General features: G+C 39.4%; 1 long non-coding RNA gene across 1 annotated transcript; it reads left to right on the forward strand.

The window, feature by feature from the left end:
* Positions 1-5068: 5068 nt before the first annotated feature.
* Positions 5069-18503, forward strand: LOC143676490 (uncharacterized). The gene is made up of 3 exons (XR_013172137.1): positions 5069-5665; positions 15157-15308; positions 18100-18503. It is a non-coding gene; the product is annotated as an uncharacterized LOC143676490 (long non-coding RNA).
* The last annotated feature ends 309 nt before the right edge of the window (positions 18504-18812 follow it).

The raw sequence follows: 18812 nt of genomic DNA on the forward strand, positions 1-18812 counted from the left end.
GGCATAGTAGAAAAGTTTAGGCAATAGATGGTGGTGATGGCAACACAATATTGTGAATGTAATTAACACCCCTAAATTGTATATTTGAATATGGTTAAAAGGAAAAAATTTAGATTGCATATATATGCTACCAGAATACAAATTTTAAAATGAACATAGAACTGTATAACACAACAATGAACCTTAATGTAAGCTATGGACTACAGTTAGCAGTATAATTATATTGTTTCATCAATTGTAACAAGCTATCACACTAACGCAAAGTCTTAATAAAAGGGAAAACTGCATTGTTGGGGGGTTTATGAGAACTGTACTTTCGGTATGACTCTTTTGCATACCTACAACTTCTCTGAAAAACAAAAACAAAACAAGTGGCAGACCTCTGCTATAGAAGGTTAGTAAAAGACAAGGGACTTCCACTCCTTGTAGGCAAAATTTGACTGTCTGTGAAACATTCTAGGGAGTGATCAATTTAAGGAGGACACTGCTTCCTTGACCAGCGTCAACTGGAGTAGGTTTTGGCATCCTTCACCTAGGACTTCACCAGCCCAGGAATTTCTGCCAACCACCATGAGCAAGGTCTGGCACCCAATAGAAGCTTTAATGCACATTTGTGCAGTAAAAGAACTTCCACTTGAAGGTAAAGGAGACTTCATGCTGTCCATAATACCCTCCATATCCATTGTTCACTCCACAAAGGTATTCCATGGGCCCACCAGTCCCAAGCATTTACATGGCACTGGCACTGCAGCAGCAAACAAGGAAACGTGAGGCCTATCCTCCCAGGCTTTACATTGGGAGGGAGAGATAGACAGTCTGTGGTCAGCACTCTGGCAAGGTAAAGGGCTGCTGTTATACAGCAAGGAGGAAAAGCAGGCTCAACTTGTAGGTCAAGGCAAGCTTCCTTGGGTAAGTAATATCTAGGGTGAGAAAAGCATATTTCTTGAGGTAGCTGAAAGTCTGGGTTCACCCCACACTAGGGCCATTGTGCTGGTTTGAATCTCTGGTGGACTCCAGAAAAGCCATGTCTTTTAATCCTCAATCAATATTGCTGACTGGGAGCTTTTTGATTGTTCCCATGAAGATGTGACTCACCCCATTGTGGGTATTAACTTTTGATTAGAGGAAGATGCGACTCCACCAATTCCAAGTGGGCCTTGACTGGAATCCTTTAAAAGAGGAAACATTTTGCAGAGAATCCCTTTTTTAGAGCTACGAAAATGACCAGAGCTGGGGCCCACATCACCAGAGACCTTTGGAGATGAAGAAGGAATACGTCCCCGTGGGGGCTTCATGAAACAAGAAGCAGGGAGAGAAAGCTAGCAGACACCACCACGTTCGCCACGTGCCTTTCCAGTTGAGAAAGAAACCCTGAACATCATTGGCCTTCTTGAACCAAGGTATCTTTCCCTGATGCCTTAGATCGGACATTTTTATAGACTTGCTTTGATTGGGACATCTTCATGGCTTTAGAACTGTAAACTAGCAACTTATTAAATTCCCCTTTATAAAAGCCATTCTGTTTCTGGTATATTGCATTCCAGCAGCTAGCAAACTAGAACAGTCATCAAGATGAATCACAGCCTCTTCTATTACAGAAGAAGTCTAATGGACTCAATTTACTACCAAGTGATTGGTTCTCTCCTCAAAGAATGGTGCCAACAAAGGCTTGGAGTTGGTGCCTGATGCCAAGAGGTTAGATATTATGTAATGGCAGTAGCTAAATCTTGGGAATGGGAGTAGCAGTTGCCCACACCAAGTCTCCATCACTGCCATCAATGCTGGTCTGTTCACACCGCCATAGTGCCAGCCCTAGGGTGACTATTGCTAGAGGCTAACTTCAAAACCAGGTTGTGCTGGTTTGAAATGATGTATGGACCCCAGAAAAGCCATGTTTTAATCCTAACCACATTTTTTTAAAGGCAACTGTTTCTTCTAATTCCTATTCAGTATTAAATGTTTGAAACTGTAATTAGATCGTCTCCCTGGAGATGAGATTTAATCAAGAGTGGTTGTTAAACTAGTTAACTAGTTTCTGGAATCCTATAAAAGAGGAAACACTTTGGAGAAAGAAGGAGATTCAGAGAGAGCAGAGCACAATGACATAGCCACAAGAGGCAGAGCCCACCAGCCAGCAACCTTTGGAGGTAAAGAAGGAAAATACCTCCCAGTGAACTTCATGAAACAGGAAGCCAGGAGAAGAAGCTAGCAGATGATGCTGTGTTCTCCATGTGCCCTTCCAGATGAGAGAGGAACCCTGACCATGTTCACCATATGCCTTTCCACCTGAGAGAGAAACCCTGAACTTCATTGGCCTTCTTGAACCAAGGTATCTTTTCCTGGATGCCTTAGATTGGACATTTCTACAGGCATGTTGTAATTGGGACATTTTCTCGGCCTTAGAACTGTAAACTAGCAACTTATTAAATTCCCCTTTTTAATAGCCATTCTGTTTCTGGCATATTGCATTCCAGCAGCTAGCAAGCTGGAACACAGGTGTTATTCTGTATTTGGTTGTTTGGTCCCTCTTCCTTGGTAGTTGTTTTCTTCAGGCTGTTAAGATACTATACAAAGATGTTCATACTTTGTGCTCAATCCCATAAACCCATCCACATATCTCTTCCCCAGTCCTTCTGGTCCCTGGTATTTCGAACTTTCTAAGAGTATAGCCATAATAACAAATATCACCAACTGTTAATATTAACTCAAACTTTTTGTCCAATAGACCTTGAAATATCAGGGCATTTCCTTCTCCCAGTGATTAGTCACGGGAATAAATAGCCATTGGTAGGTTTGAGGAAGGCTTAGGAAATCATTGTCACGTATCTGTGGTATAGCAGAACCCTCGCCCCGGCCCCGACCCATCCACCCTCTGCTTGGGGTCAGGCTCTCTTCATTAAAGGGGCTGGAGGTCTGGAAACTAGCTTAGGTTTAGAAATGGAGAAAAGGACCCTGCCCTAATCCTTCATCAACTCTTAGTTTCTACTGATTACAAATTGAACAATACTCTTTTTTTCTTTTCATTTATTTTTTATTGTGTTTTTATTTGAACAATACTCTTTTTGATTGCCCAACTATCTAGGTCCTATCTAGGCCCTAGGAATGGTTTTTCTTAACCATCTCCCTCCCTCTCTGCAGGTCAGTTCTGTCTTGCCATCACTCTGACCTTGCTTCTCTTTACAATAATTGTAACCACTTGTTTCTGATGGTTAAGTACATCACCTGGCCTCCATTATTGGGGTTCCTACTGTCTCCACATCTGTCAGGTAATTCAGCCCTGTAACGGCATCTCTTATTTCAGTCCAGAATTACCACTGAGCATCTTAAAAGATACTGCTACCCCTCCCTCCAGAATGCTCCTTATCACTTCAGTGAGGAGATAGTATGGAATGTTCTTTGGTTATATCTGTGGTACATAGTTGGTTGGTGGTTTTTCTGGTTTTACATGGCGTATCAATTCCAGGATGCCCTCTTCTGTGAGCCTCTTGATCCAATCTTGCACCACCTGCATGGCACTTCTGGTATTTCTCCTTCACTGTATGTGAGCCAAAACTGTATTAGCTCTGATCCCTAGGGTCTTTTCCTGGGATCACTTGCATATAGGAAAGTGCTCCCCTATTGATAAATTCTCCCCTATTCAAGTTTATATTCCATCCTGCTGGATACAGAACCTTTATAAAGTCCAGTGTATGTTCTCATGGCTTCGGATGGCACATATTTACCTGTGTCCTTCAGCTCTTTCAGCATCTTGTCCCTCCTTACCCTTAGCATGTTCAGCATATCCTTGGGTCAAGTTATTTCATGGCATGTCCCTAATTAGTTGTTGGACAGCCAGGAGTGGAGTTGTAAGTCCTAAAGGGGGCCTGTGTTCTCTTGCAAGGCAGAGGGCATTGCATCATCTTCAAGCACAGGTGGCATGTTAGCTGTTTATGAGGAATGGACCACTTTTGCAGGGTTGAAGGGTTCATGGGTGTTCCAGTTTGCTAGCTGCCAGAATGCAAAATACCAGAAATGGAATGGCTTTTAAAAAGGAGAATTTAATAAGTTTCTAATTCACAGTTCTAAGGCCGAGAAAATGTCCCAATTAAAACAAGTCTATAGACATGTCCAATCAAAGGCATCCAGGGAAAGATACCTTGGTTCAAGAAGGCCGATGAAGTTCAGAGTTTCTCTCTCAAGTGAGAAGGCACATGGCAAATACAGTCACACTTTCTCTCTCAGCTGGAAGGACACATGGCGAGCAAGGCATCATGTGCTAGGTTTCTCTCCTGGCTTCTTGTTTCATGAAGCTCCCTGGGAGGCGTTTTCCTTCTTCATCTACAAAGGTTGCTGGCTAGTGGGCTCTCATGGCTATGTCATTCTTCTGGCTCTCTCTGAATCTCCCTCATTCTCCAAAATGTTTCCTCTTTTATAGGACTCCAGGAACTAATCAAGATCCACCCAAATGGGTGGAGACATGCCTCCCACTAATCCAGTTTAACAACCACTCTTGATTAAATCACATCTCCAGGGAGATGATCTGATTACAGTTTCAAACATACAATGATGAATAGGGATTAGAAGAAATGCTACCTTAACAAAATGGGATTAGGATTAAAACATGGGTTTTCTAGGATACGTACATCATTTCAAACCAGCACAATGGGAATCTGGGGTTTCTTGGTTCTTGAGTGCACTGACACAGAGCTCTAACTTGCGTAGCAAACTTGATGGGATTAAGGATTCTAACTTTCTGATGCTTGGCTAACTTCCTAATGAAATCTTGGCTTTTTCTGCTCTAGATTTACAGAAAATGGAATGTCCTTTCAGGTGCTTTGCGAAGGCCTTCATATTTCACACTGCTTTAAATTGACAATTAATTATCCTCAACTTTTCATTATCTTTCTCCAATGCATTAATATACTCAGCGAGAGCAACCCAGGCCCAATATTATAATTAATATTATAAGTGAAAGTCTTAACAATTGCACTGCTATACCTGCTAGGGGCTGTCTACGTTCCATCTATTACCAGGGATGGAACCTCATTGCCAGGCAATTGGTAAACATTAGAATTCCCAAATCCCATTTTAGAGTGCTGTCTAGGACTATTGCTGGCACTGAGATCTTAAGTTGGGCTCCCAGAGAAATACCCTGAGATAAATATTTTCATTCAGGAATTTTATTGGAAGTATTCTTGTAAACAATGTATATGGGGACAGTGTGACAACAGGATTGAGCAGAGGAAAAAGTTGAACAGCAATTCAGTTGCAACAGCGGTCCCAGCCAATCCCCTGGGGGGATCTCTGAGTTGATTTTGAATTGAGGCAAGGGGGCCAGACCTTTGTTGCCCCCTGATTGGATGTGGGTTGCCCTTGGGGCAGGAACATGAATGTGAGGGGCAATTCCCTTACCCTAAGGGTCATTCCTGGGAGGGACCCAACTAAGAGTCCTCAGCAGGTAATAATCCTGGCAGCTGGGAGAATAAGAACCTTAGTCCTGAAGGTGGGGGTGGGAAAAGAAATCTTGGGTATACTCTACCGCTACATCTACCAGTGCTGTTTTGAAAATTTAATGAGATCATGATTGAAGAGGGTTTCAATTTTTTTCAACACTTTGCAAAGCCAAGTTATTCTTATTACTTCACAATTTTTACTTGGATTGGCTCCCCTACAGCTGCTACAGTTGGTAAGAGAAGGTCTCTTTAATGACAAGTCAGATAGTCACATGTTTTAATCAAGTCATTGTCCTTCCAACAGTCCGTCAATCTATCCTAAGAATATAAATTCTTGGTAGGCTTTAGAAAAATCTCTAACTGAGCATCATGTGAAAATGAAAGACCCATCCCTGACTTTGCTTTTTTGCTCAAGATTTCTCTTGGTGAGCAGTTTGGCTTACCCAAAGGGTTAAATGTTAGTATCATTGCAAAGTTGAAACAGACCATAAGTTTAATATTATTTTAAAACTCAAGTGATTTAACATGACACCAAGCTTGAGTTAACATTCTACATGGTTGTGGAGATATTAGGGTTTAAACAGATGTCAGCAATTTTTTTTTACAAAACGGAAATTGAGTTCTACAGATGGTGAAGACTAAGAAGTTCAAAGTGCTGTGTGTTGCATAAAAAAATGTACACTCAAGGAAAAAGTAATCATCTTTATATTTCAAGTTTTAAGATGCCTTTTTGGTGATGATAATTTTCAAGCCTAACAGATAGAAATCTATTTACCTCTCACTTCCATATCATACATTTTTCCTGCTATATTTTCTAATTATGGAAGGTATTTGTACAGTAATATAAGACCTCATTCTTTCCCAACTTCCACTTTTGTTCTATCTACCTTTTCTATTAGCATAATATTATTCAATCTGCTTCATTATACTTTTTATAGTGACAGGCCATGATGTAATAAAAATCATCTCATTATGGATTTTTATTTTCTAAATGCAGTTGGATTTCTTTGAGTAAGTTGTAATTTTCATGCATTTATTTAATGGAGATGCTCTGGCCGATTAAGGAGAGCTTTTGAAGGTTGTGAGGAAATACTCCAGTTTGTGAGTTTCACCCACTAATTATCACCAGTTCTTTTAATTATATCATTTGGACTCAAAAGTAAAAACTCTTACTTAAGAGATGAACAGAATACCTATTTTTTAAATGGGGGGGGGTGCAAAAGTGCATTGTCTGCCAAATTATTACTTCCTATTTTCTGCCAAACAGATTTTTTTTTCAAGTGTACAATCAATCTTCTTGTGCATTTGAAACACTGACTGCTGGAGGAATTTGAGAAAATGCACCTATGTGCCTCTGTATACCACTCCATGAATTAAAATGTCTGTTTAAGAAGAAGTAAATCTCTCACAGGAATTTCACTTCAACAGTGAAGAGAACTGGGACACTGGGAAAAGGGTGAGGAATCTTCTGCACCCCCTTATAGACTACAAGTGGGACATAGGGCCCCTCCATGCAGATATATGTTGGAGTCTATCCTTGGTGCCTAAAACCTCAGGGAAAAGCATGTTCTAATGACAACCTACAGACCCTAGTGGAGAGTATCTGCTCTATTTCCAGCAAGTGGAATTTTGAGTCCAAAAGATCTGTGCATAAAGATTGCTATTGACTTCCCAATCATTTTACCCTCAGATTCTACAATTCTCACTTTCGGTTGCCCAATACTATACTTGGCATCTTCTTTAGGGTAGATTCAGGAAGGACTTACAGAATTTTAGAGGGTAAAACCCTCTTTCAGCAACTCACAGCAAGACTACAACCTCATCTCACTCTACCAGTGTGCATCTGGGAAGCTCTGTCATCTTGGGTCTTCTCTCTTGGCTTGGTGGCATCTATTTACCTTTAGGAACTATTGCTAGTTTCTTATCACCAAATATCTTCTCTCAACCACTAAAGTATTGGCCTTGTTTACCTCCTTTCATCCTCTTGAAAGTCACTAGAAATGAATCCTACCCTTTATGAAATGAGGGCCAACTTCTGTATCTCTGTTAGCCTTTACCATCAACACCCCAACAATGACACTAGCCACCTTTTATTTAGCTTGCTCTGCTATCTGCTATGATGACCCTATGATATTGAGTTTTATCTCAACTTTCTGGTAAGAAATCTTAGACTCAGAGAGATTAAGTAGCTTGCTCAGTTTCACAAATCTAATACATCCAGCACTTAGTTGGCCTAGATCTTATATTTCTAGCACCATCCTCTTCCCATTACAACATATTACCTTCTGAATTAAAAGGGAATCCTTATCAATCAAATAGATGACTGTCAGTGAAAGGCTGTTCCATCGTGACTAAGGTGGCAGGTGTTCATTCCAAACACAGATCCTATATACGTCTAATGGGTGGCAACCTCAGGCCAGGTAGAGGAAGAGGACAGAGTAGCTGCAGACCAGTGAAATCAGATGTTTCTGCCTAGCTGTGAGGACAGTGTAACTCCTTGCATAATATCACTGCCACTGATGCCTCCCATACCTAGGGCTGTGACTTACCAGGCCAATAAGTGGGTTTACTCAACTACAGACCATCTCCCCGGGATGTCCAGGGTGAGTCTCTGCATGATTGTCTTTCTTCAGCCTGAAAGGTGGAACATGGTTCCAGAACCTCTAAATGTTCAGGCACCACTGACTCAAATGACAACAGGATTGAAAAAGATAATAGCTCTTAATGCCTTCTCGCTAAGACCCCCAAACTTCCCATGCAGACACAGGAAGAGAACTTTACAGGCCTTAGTGGAGAAAGTATTAGGATCTATTATCTTTTCCAACTCTATTGTCACTAGGATAATAGCGCCTGGAAACTGAGAGATTCTGGTACTTCAAACAATTCAGCTTGCTAAGTGACAGAAATCTGTTTTATATATGAAGATCTTACTGCTGTTTTAGTCTTTCTATAAACCTATTTTGAAAATATAGCCCAAAGCCATCCCTGCCATTGACTTCTTTTTCTGAGCTCTTTCTTTGAGCTATGAACTGAGCACATCAATAGATTCTCTGAAAGCTTTGATGCATCTTTGGCAATGACTTCAGTCCTGTTGCATTTACCACAGAGCTGCAGTTACTGTCTTATGTGGAAAAGCATATTTGCGGTTGATAAAATGCTAGTTCAATAGGGAAAAATAGTGTATTGATTATATTGCGCCTCTGCATTTTTACAACTGTCTCTTTTCTGAAAGACAAAAGCGAATAATTTTGGTTTGTCATTTATTCCACGTGTGCATTGGTTGTTAATTACAATCAGATATTGTTAAAGGAAATGCACGTGAAACCAGGGGGGAAATTTTAACTATGGTTTAGTACATAGTATTCCATTTGGCCCAGAGGGGGGGTACGTTGGCAAGCACTTTCAAGCTTTTAGATTTGTATGATATTTGATTATGTATACAATTACTCTAAAGGTATTTTACTCAGTATAATTACATGGAGAATAATATAGTAAGTAAGGTGCTGCAGCCCTCTTCTGTAGTTTGAATTCTGAAATGAAAAATCTCTCTGCCCTTTGCATAAAAGCAATTGGTTTAATAATTCCATATCCTTCCTTCTTCTCCTGAAGATTTTCTAGCTGAACACCGCCTGTGTAATTGCCCATCCTTCTAAAAGAGGCAATGCAATTGATAGTGGTTCTGTGCAGGAGTTCAGATGTGGACAAAAATTGTTTCAAATAAAGGTGCAAGTGCTTATCTTGGTTTTCTCATCTGTAAAACTAACATGCTACATGCCTTGCAAGATTGTTGGGAGGATCAAATGTGATATTGAGTACTTAGGGAGTGGCCCATATAAATAATAAAAGGTTATGTCACTATTTCCAGAGTCGTAAAATCCTCAGTGGAATGATAATGACAGCTAATACGTGTTTTAAGAAGCTCACTTGCTACAGGGGAAAGCAGTTTGACGGATGCTAGAAAATTCCCTATGAATGTGGACTGCCTGTGGATATGGTTTCTACCTCTTCTTCTGAATGACCATTCAGAAGATGGCTCTAGACTCTCTAGGTCTTGCAGGACAAATTGAAGCTCTGAGCTTAAGAAGGCCACGTTCCTTGGACTGACTACATAAATGAATCCCAAACTAGATTTGAGCCTTACTTATATTATTTTTCTTTCTTTTGAGATAGTTTATCCTTCTGGACTGTGGTGATAATGGCAGCTGCTTTCAAGAAGTGCTTTTCAAAATTAGAGTAATCTTTCAGAGTGGAGCTGGTCAGGGAAGAAGGGGAAGCTTCCTTGAGAATAGGATTTGCAATCGCCTTACAGCCATGCATTTGTTTTGCCATCTTATAACTTGATTATTTCATCCTGATCAGTATTTCCTAACATGTGGTCCTCTGATTCACCTGGTGGCGAGGAGGGTGTTTGTTAAAAATGCAGGTGCCTGGGCCCCACCTCAGACTTGGGACCAGAATCTCTAGGTGATCCTAAAACCTCTGATACAGAATATGAGGGAATATATTAATGTGGCTATGGCATTATTCCAGCTTGGAACATTTCTCACTTTGTTTTGAGAAGAAAAGATGATTAATACTGACAACTATGTATTCGTTCATGAGCAAGTGACCTTCCGCTTTTATTTTTCTGTAAAATGGAAGATATGAAGGCTACCAAACTCTTTTTAATGTAAGAATGAATAAATATTTAAGTGTTTGGGGCATTCTGCTGAGAGGTAGTATAAATGTGCCAAGCATTATTTTAGGAGAAATATGTAGAGGGAGAGACATGTGTATGGCCCAAATCCCCATTGGCCATAATTTAAGAAAACAGATACTAAAGTGTCAGTGAATAAGTGTCAGTGACTCTTATAGCTAAGCTACTGTTTTGGCTCTGTAAAGGGAGGGCAGGCCTAACCTGCAGGGAGCCATAAAACATTAGTTGAGCATTGATGGAGTTAGGCGTCAAATAGAAACCTGTTCTCCTGTGAAAACATGCACATATGTGGAATTGCATTGCCACAATCAGGACACAACCAAATTCACAGATGTGCCCAATTTTCTGTTTCCTCTGTATTTTGCCAGTTTCATGGCAAATGACAAATGAGGAAAGTACTACACTGATTTTTTGCATAGCATCTCATGGAAGCTGCTCACAAATCTCATGGTGGGAATGAATCTCACAAATGTTAATAGTTATGCTCTACATCTGTCTAATCCATCTCTGGAATACCCTAAGCCCTCTGTTACTTTGCATATAGCAAATGGAAGAAATTCCATTATTCTAAGTCATGTTCTAAAGAGAAAAGAAAAAAAAGATTTAAAAAACCTCCTGTCCTTAATGCTTTGCTGCCTTCAATTTTCACATATTCAAGTACATGTGATTGACAATTATAAAATGGAATCAGCAAAGATCATCTGGCTGAGGACATCTGAAATGGAAAAAGATAAGTCCCTAAGGCTTATCTCTCCCATGATATGTGTTTCTCACCTTTTTTTTTTTTTTAGCTCCTAAAATCCTAGGAGGCTCTTGAAACACCTTCACTACCAACACCCAAAAAAGAGGCAAGTAAAATTTATCGTTATGGAAAAGAGAAAAATTAGTGTAGTAAGCGATTGTTTTATCTGACGATCAGCACTTCCCATTCCCCACCTTTTGGGGGGGGGGGAAGAGAAAGTTTCCTTTGGGGGAAGTCACCTGTCTCCATTAAGTGCAATTTCGAGTGATCTGTTAATTAAGATGACCCTTCTTCCCCACCAATCAGTAGGTGCCTGACCCAAACTAGGGCAATCACACATGCTCTCCCAAGACTTTGAAACTTGGGCACCATGTAGCTAAGTCAGATGGAAGGGTAGGTGTTTGCTTGTTCTAGTGGCAGTGTCTTGCCAACACCATCAATTAGTTTCTGCTACCCAGATCCCCAGAGCTGCCTGAGCTTTTCTTGGTCTGGTTCTTCAGTCTTCCCTTTGTTTCTTTAGTTCCTCCATATCCTTGCCATAAATTCTCCTCTTTCTTAACCTGGTCAAAGGATTTTATTACGGCTTAGAATCAGAGGTGTCAATCACAATATTTATGAACCAGCTTACCAGTGAAAAAGATAGTACAATTGGAACATGCCCCTCACCAAAAAGCATGGGTTCTGGTCAGGGAGCCCACCAGTGGCCACCAGCAGAATAGAGAGCTGCTTGCAAATCAAGAGCTTTGCCAAAGATGTTAGATCTCACTGTTTCTCCCACTTTAAAAAAATCATGTTTTCACCTAAGCTAAGCTTTACCTATCATCATGTGCAAGGAAAAAAAAATGATGCTAATGAGAGTAAGGAAACCGAGTAAGGTTGAGCAGAGGGACTGATAATGTAGATAATATTGAATAACATGAGTGAGAAAGTATCACAATGTGTATTAAGAGTAGCTCTCAGATCTTCAGAACAGTTAAATCTTAGAGATTTAAAATCTATGGGTTGAGAAAGATCATCCTCTGGTAGAAAAAAGCACTAGAGATACAAGATTGGAGGGTCTTCTTTATTAAATGAAATGTGATTGATAAATTCCTTACTGACTGTTCTAGTTTGCTACCTACTGGAATGCAATACACCAGAACAGAATGGCTTTTTGAAAAGGGGAATTTATTAAGTTGCTAGTTTACAGTTCTAAGGCCGTGAAAATGTCCCAATTAAAGCAAATCTATAGAAATGTCCAAATTAAGGCACCAACAAAAGGTTACCTTCATTCAAGAAAGGCCAATGAAGTTCAGGGTTTCTCTTTCAACTGGAAAGGCACATGGTGAACATGGCAACATCTGCTAGCTTTCTCTCTAGGCTTCTTGTTTCATGAAGCTCCCCAGGAGGCATTTTCCTTCTTCATCTCCAAAGGTTGCAGGCTGGTGGATTCTGTCTCTCTCGGAACCTCAAGCCTTTTCCGAAATGCTTCCTCTTTTAAAGGATTCCAGTAAAGTAATCAAGATCCACCTGGAATGGGTGAAGTCACATCTCCATCTAATCAAGGTTAATACCCACAATTGGGTGAGTCACATCTCCATGGAGATAATCTAATCAAGTTTCCAACTTATAGTGCTGAATAGGGATTCGAAGAGGTGGCTGCCTTTACAAAATGGGATTAGGATAAAAAATATGGCTTTTCTAGGGTACATAAATCCTTTCAAATGGCACATTGACTTTTATATATGACATAAGAAATTAGAATTTAGAAACATCCCTACTTAGGACAACGGGTAAGACAAACTGTGAAGGACCAGCATCTGGCTTACTTGTGGGAGAAGGCAAAGCTATACTCCACTAAGGTATGATATAGAAAGCTAACTGCAGGCCTAAGTAGGAACGTAGGTATAGAAGAATGTGATCAAGCCTGTGTGTAATTCTTTTAGCTCCCTTCCCACTGTGTCAACTAAGCTCAGCACCCTACAACCTAGTCATATGGTACTAGCTACAATTCCTCAAATGCACCATGCTGTTTCATGTCCTGCACAATCATTCCTTCTATCTGTAATGACTTTCTCCACTCTGTCTACTTGGGAATGTCTATTCTTCCAGGGCCCTTGAGTTCATGTGACATCTCTGTCCACATTGGAAAAAAGCACCCCTTGCTCAAGACATATCATTTACTTGTTGGAAAGTTGATGAATTACACTGATTTTGTTAGAACAAAACAGTTCACCAGTATTTTTAGGGAAATTCTTTTAAAATATACCCATCCTCAATGTCTATAATATAAAAAATGTCCCCCTAGGGTTGAACAGTACACAACCTGCACAATCACCTTTGGTAATTCCGGATGGCAAAATATCTTTCAAAGTTCGTCTGTGAAAGCTTCCCTATATGTTAACACTCTGTCTCAAATCCTGGTTCATTTCATTTGGATGCATTTGTTTATATGACAATCACCGCCACAAGAAAGTCCCTTTGAGAGGAGGGATTTTTTTCTTATTTACCTCTGTAAGTCCAGTGAGCAGCAAAGCATTGGCAAATGCTAGAGGCTCAGGAAACATTTATTGAAAAAAAGAATGAAGAAAAGTCCATACATGGCAACCAATGTAGGGCCTTACACATAAGTCGCATTTATTGAATTAAATTCTCAAAAAGAAACCCACAACAGGCAGTTCTGGCATCTTATACCAGCCAGTGTGTATAGTGTGGGGTGTGTGTGTGAGAGAGAGTGTGTGAGTGTGTGAGACATTAATGATAAAATACCAAATTCTAAGTGAGGATATTTTAGTCTTTTGATACTGTGACTTGCTGGCACCTAACTCAGATAAACATTTGCTGAATGAATAAATGAGTGATCATGAATGAGTCAATGAGTAAAGCAGAACAAAGTGTCACTATCGCTCTTCTTTATAGACCTGAAATAATACTGAGACTTCTTTTCTTAATGATGTGTGAAGCTTAGAGTAGTTGAAAAGTCTATCACCATCATAATAAATGTTTGAGAAAATGTGTTTTTCGCTAATACGAAAGAAAATATCTTTCCTATTAAGATTTTACAAGTAGTAATATAGAGAAGAGTAAAAGCCCATAATATTAGGTACAGAATAAAATGTTCCCATGAAGTTAGAAGGGCTTTTGTCCAATTTATTTGAGTAAGACAATGTTCCTGAGTAGACAAATTATCTATTACATTGATTAAACATTTCATTTGACCTTTATATTGTGACATCAGCAAAAATACCAATAAATGGAGTTAAGTCAGAAGTTCTGCTTCCTTCCACTTTCACAAGAAAATATCCAAGGCCACAGAAACAGTTGAAAGCAGGGACTTTGTTTTTAAAAAAGAAAATCAATGTCCAGAAACTATTGCTGGGTCATTCCGAATTTCTATACCTTCAGAACCTATGTTCAATTAAAATTGACATTTGTAATCACAATCCTTGTGATTTACAAAAAGTGGTCTCACTTTATTCCATATATGCTATTTGTTAGGGCTGGAAAATAAATAAAACAAGGTCTAAATGAATTTTTTTCTCATTAACCTTGAGATCCCTCAAATCCCCTTAATCAAAAGACCAAGTAGATTACCTTTACTACAGGTTCTACTGGCTTTGTATTGGTGTAAGATCAGCAGACTTCATAATAGTATATTTGTGAATAGGGTCAGAGGATGCTTTTTAGGGACGAGAAGCTTTCAAAAGAATGCATTAGGTCTGATAAGAAAGTCCATATATTCCTCCATGGTACACACAAAATGGGTAAGGAATGAATATCACTGGCCCTTGAGGGCAGTGAACATTATCAGATTGTTTTAGACACTGGGTAAAAGCAGTAGCCGATAAGGTTTCCAGGGGTCTGAAAAACCATTTAAAAACTGAAATAAAAAACAATATTCTAAAATGCAAAAAGTGCAGAACTGAAATGAATAAATGTTTAATTAAATGTCTCCAAAATGTAATATTATCTCAAACTTATTTAGTGTTAAATTTAGAATTCATGAAATTTTTATTATATTTGAAAGCAATTGGTAGGCTAGATTTATCACTTTGTGAGTGATCAAGAAATCATAGCCAATCGTAAATTAAATGTGTTTTTCATAGCCAAATAATTTCAAATGCAAAGTTAAAAGCATCGATTTAAAAATGTATAAAAACTATACACAATATGGAATGTGGATGCATTTTCATGCATTTGATATCATGTGCACGGGAGTCCACAAAAGGAAATTAGCTGGGGCCTACAAAGGCATTTAAAATCCATAGTGATTCTGTCACTTGTGAAAAAGAACCCTTCTCTTACAGGGTTAGCTCACAGAGCAGGATGCAGCAACGCAGGGTAAAAGGAGAACTGGATTTATAATTAAAACACCCAGGGTTCGAGTTCCAGGCCTATTACTTCCTGTTTTATGTGATCCAGTGGACCAAATCTCTTCACTGCAAAAAGGGGTATTGAGGTAAGAAAATGAGACAAAATATTAGGTTGCATTAGATGATTTTTTAGGACAAAATAGACTACTACCTGTAATTTTATTTTTTTCTGCTTGATATATGAAAGCATTTTATTAAGTAGTGTAAATGATTACAGGGATGAAGATTCAGAGAGAATTGGAAAGTAAGGAAAAGAGCGAGAGAGGAGATTCTGGCGAATATCTGCCTAACTTTAGTCAGGATAGCAGTGTAAGGGTTAAAGAACCGCAGAGCCTTCTAAGGTTCTTACAGCCAGAGGCAACTCTTTGATCCCAGGTCTGGCACCCCCTGTGTCAACAATTATATCCCCCTCCCCAACATTCCCGAAAACTGTTGTTACTTAGAGGTCTTTGTAGAAACGTTATGTATCCCCAAAGCAAAAAGAGATATTACTTAAACTTTTTGTTCCAAACACACACACACACACACACACACACCCTCCCTCCTTCAAAGCAAATGGAGATAATAGGAGTGTATGGAGGGGGGGGGGGTCCTGACATATTCTCCCAGGAATTTCCAGTCCTGTAAGTTTGCATTTACTTTATAGGGCTAACTGATTCAGAATTCCAAAAAACCTATTAAATTATGTTCATACCCATCTCTGTATAAAACTCCACAACTTGTCAGATGATGACAATACACATCCTGTATATATTTTTGCCTTGTACGAACTTCCTTCTTCTCAGTTTGCAGCTTGTGGAACCACTGTTTGCCACGCTGACCACTTGGTTTTACTCATGGAAAAGAAGAGACATATCTGGGAGCTATAGGGCCCCCTCCGAATTGGTTTCTTCATTCGTGTGAGGAGGAAGAACCCATTAGCTTATTAGGTTCATTTCTTTATTAATTGAAAAAAAAGATTACAGATAAAGGGACAGCACTTTTTTGTTTGTTTGTTTGTTTGTTTAGGTAACATGCCGGCAGGTAACACAGAAAACTTCTGAGAAAAGCTTCTCAATTGACCCTTTCATCAGAGAGGAAACATTGAGAGGAAAGATCCTTGTTACACTTTCCTTCCCCACACTTGCAACTCCCTGCCACTTGCAGCTTGGGGAGTGGAGGGTGGCCGAGAACTTTCCAGAGAGTTCCAGATGTTCTCAGGATCCCCTGACGCCACATTTGTTGGCTTGTGGAGAAGGAAAAGAGAACTGAGAAGAAAAACAGGGGAAGGAGAAAGGGGAAATGGAATCAGCCCTCCAGTCTCCCAGCCCTCACTTCATTGCAGCTCCTGACTGCTGAGGCAGGGGCTGTGCCCACCCTGCTATAGATTGATTCTTTCCTCTTATAAAGTTGGGCTTCAGTGTACTTAATGAGGTAGAAATAGGATGTGATTTTTTTTTCCCTTCAGAATCACTCCAGTATGATCTGCAGAATGATTAGCGTGGCTCAGCCTCAGTTGGGATATTATGGCTTAAATTATTCCTATTAGTTTCCAGCTGACCTTGGAACACAAACATTACATCTGATTTCAATGAAACTTTAGACTTTGTTGTTCTCAGTTAACTAATGAAACAGTTGAACCTTCCCATGACTTGCTGTAATTATAATAAAAGAGTAAGCATTATCACAAATAAAGCAAGCCAAATTACAAGATGGCAAAATGATATTCTGGAAGTTGTACACAAAGACACTAAAAATGTGATCAGAACACTGAAAAAATTGTAGTGCCATCCAAAAGGTTGATGCATCACTGCTGAAATGCATCCCCACCTGGCAGCATTACTTTTGTACAGTGAGTTTTGGCACAACTGAGTTACAAGAAGCATTATGTTAACAGGAAAAGCCACTTTAAAAGTTTTTTTGATGCTTAAAACTCTCAAGTACACTCTAAACATTTAAACCAATACTCCAAATTGATTAAAGCATTTATGGAAAATAAAAGTGTTTTGCCACAGGGTTGGGGGTGGGGATGAGGGCTGTTGGTTGTTACTTGTTTGTTTACTGAGGTGTAGAGCAGAAACCCCAAATTTGACAGATTTCCCAGTACTAATTTAGTTTAAAAAGTTTAAGAGTTTATCTACCCCATGCAGTTTATCCAAACTCAATGGATTTTTTTTTCTTTTTGGCATGGGCAGGCACCGGGCATGGAACCCAGGTCTCTGGCATGGCAGGCGAGAACTCTGCCACTGAGCCACGGTTGCACCGCCCCAAACTCAATGGATTTTTAAGTCAAATATAATGACCATCCTGCCAAAGGGGAGGATGGTGTCTTCTTTGTAGTCATATTCCTAGTACTGATTACAGTGCCTGGCACACAGTAGATGGTTCATAAATGAATAATGAAAACGAGGTCCTAAAAAGTGGGAACTCAGCCTCATAACTCACTTTAGAGACTATCTTACCTCGCATCATATTTAAATAGGCATATCACGGACATCACAAATGTTGTTTTCTGGGACTGGAGTGTCACACGGACTCCACGTATGTCCGGATGAACTCTTCTTCATCCTTCAAATCGTTTTCTTGAATGATCCACAGACATGTGATGCCCCAAATTTTGGAGCCAAACAGTATGGGTTTGACTTCTGGCTCTGCCATGTATAAACTTCATGACCTTGCTAAATTACTCAACTGTTCTGTATCTCAGTTTCCCTTGTGAAAAACGGGTTTTTGTGAGGATTAACTGGATTAATATGTATCATATGATGTCAACAAATGTTGGTGCTTAGTGCCTTGAGTTACTTGGCACTCTGTACTGTAATTATTTTCCTTGTTTCCTTTGCTCAATTACAACTCCTACAGATAGAACTTCTGTCTTTTTACCTTTATACTCCCCAGGTTATAAAGCACAGCTCTAAACGTGATAAGTTAAGCGAAAGTGTTTGCTGATTTGAACAGACTAAAACCAACCCATTTGCTGGTAGAGCAGTGAGCTCAATCTTCCAAATTCTTTGGAGAGGATCTCCCAGATGGAGAAAGTCATTTGGATTAGAAGTTTTGTGAATTCCATATCTTGTGATTCACCTTGCTGGGACTAAGATAGAGCCATCTAATCTTCTCCAGGAATTCTGTAATAGCCACAATGTCTCACTTTGGACAGGCTTTCTTTTAGAGACATACAAATTGATTTGCAATGTGATTTTGCCTTCAAGAAATGTTTTCCTTTCCTTATTATTTAATTAAGCAAATTAAGATCATTTACTTAATGAAAGACACCTCCTTGCTCAACCAGGGATGGGAAAGAGGAGACGTTTAAGTACATCACTTTCTAATAAAACTAACATTGATTAGAAGGATCTGGGTTTTTTTTCTTCCAACTTTTAACCACATTTTTAAAAGTTGTACCAAGTGTTTTCCCGATTTCTGTTCTGAGTGATATCATTCCCCAAGAACCTGAATATTCAAAGAAAAATCATAATGAAAAAATGCACTTTTAGGCCACAAAACACAGCATAAAACTGAAACTATTTTGTTGATTCTAGAAAAATAATTGCTTATATAGGGAGCACTTGGGGTTGAGTGTTAGCATTCTGTTTTTTTTTTTAAAGAAA

This window comes from Tamandua tetradactyla, chromosome 3, assembly GCF_023851605.1.
Source record: "Tamandua tetradactyla isolate mTamTet1 chromosome 3, mTamTet1.pri, whole genome shotgun sequence".
NCBI lineage: Eukaryota > Metazoa > Chordata > Mammalia > Pilosa > Myrmecophagidae > Tamandua > Tamandua tetradactyla.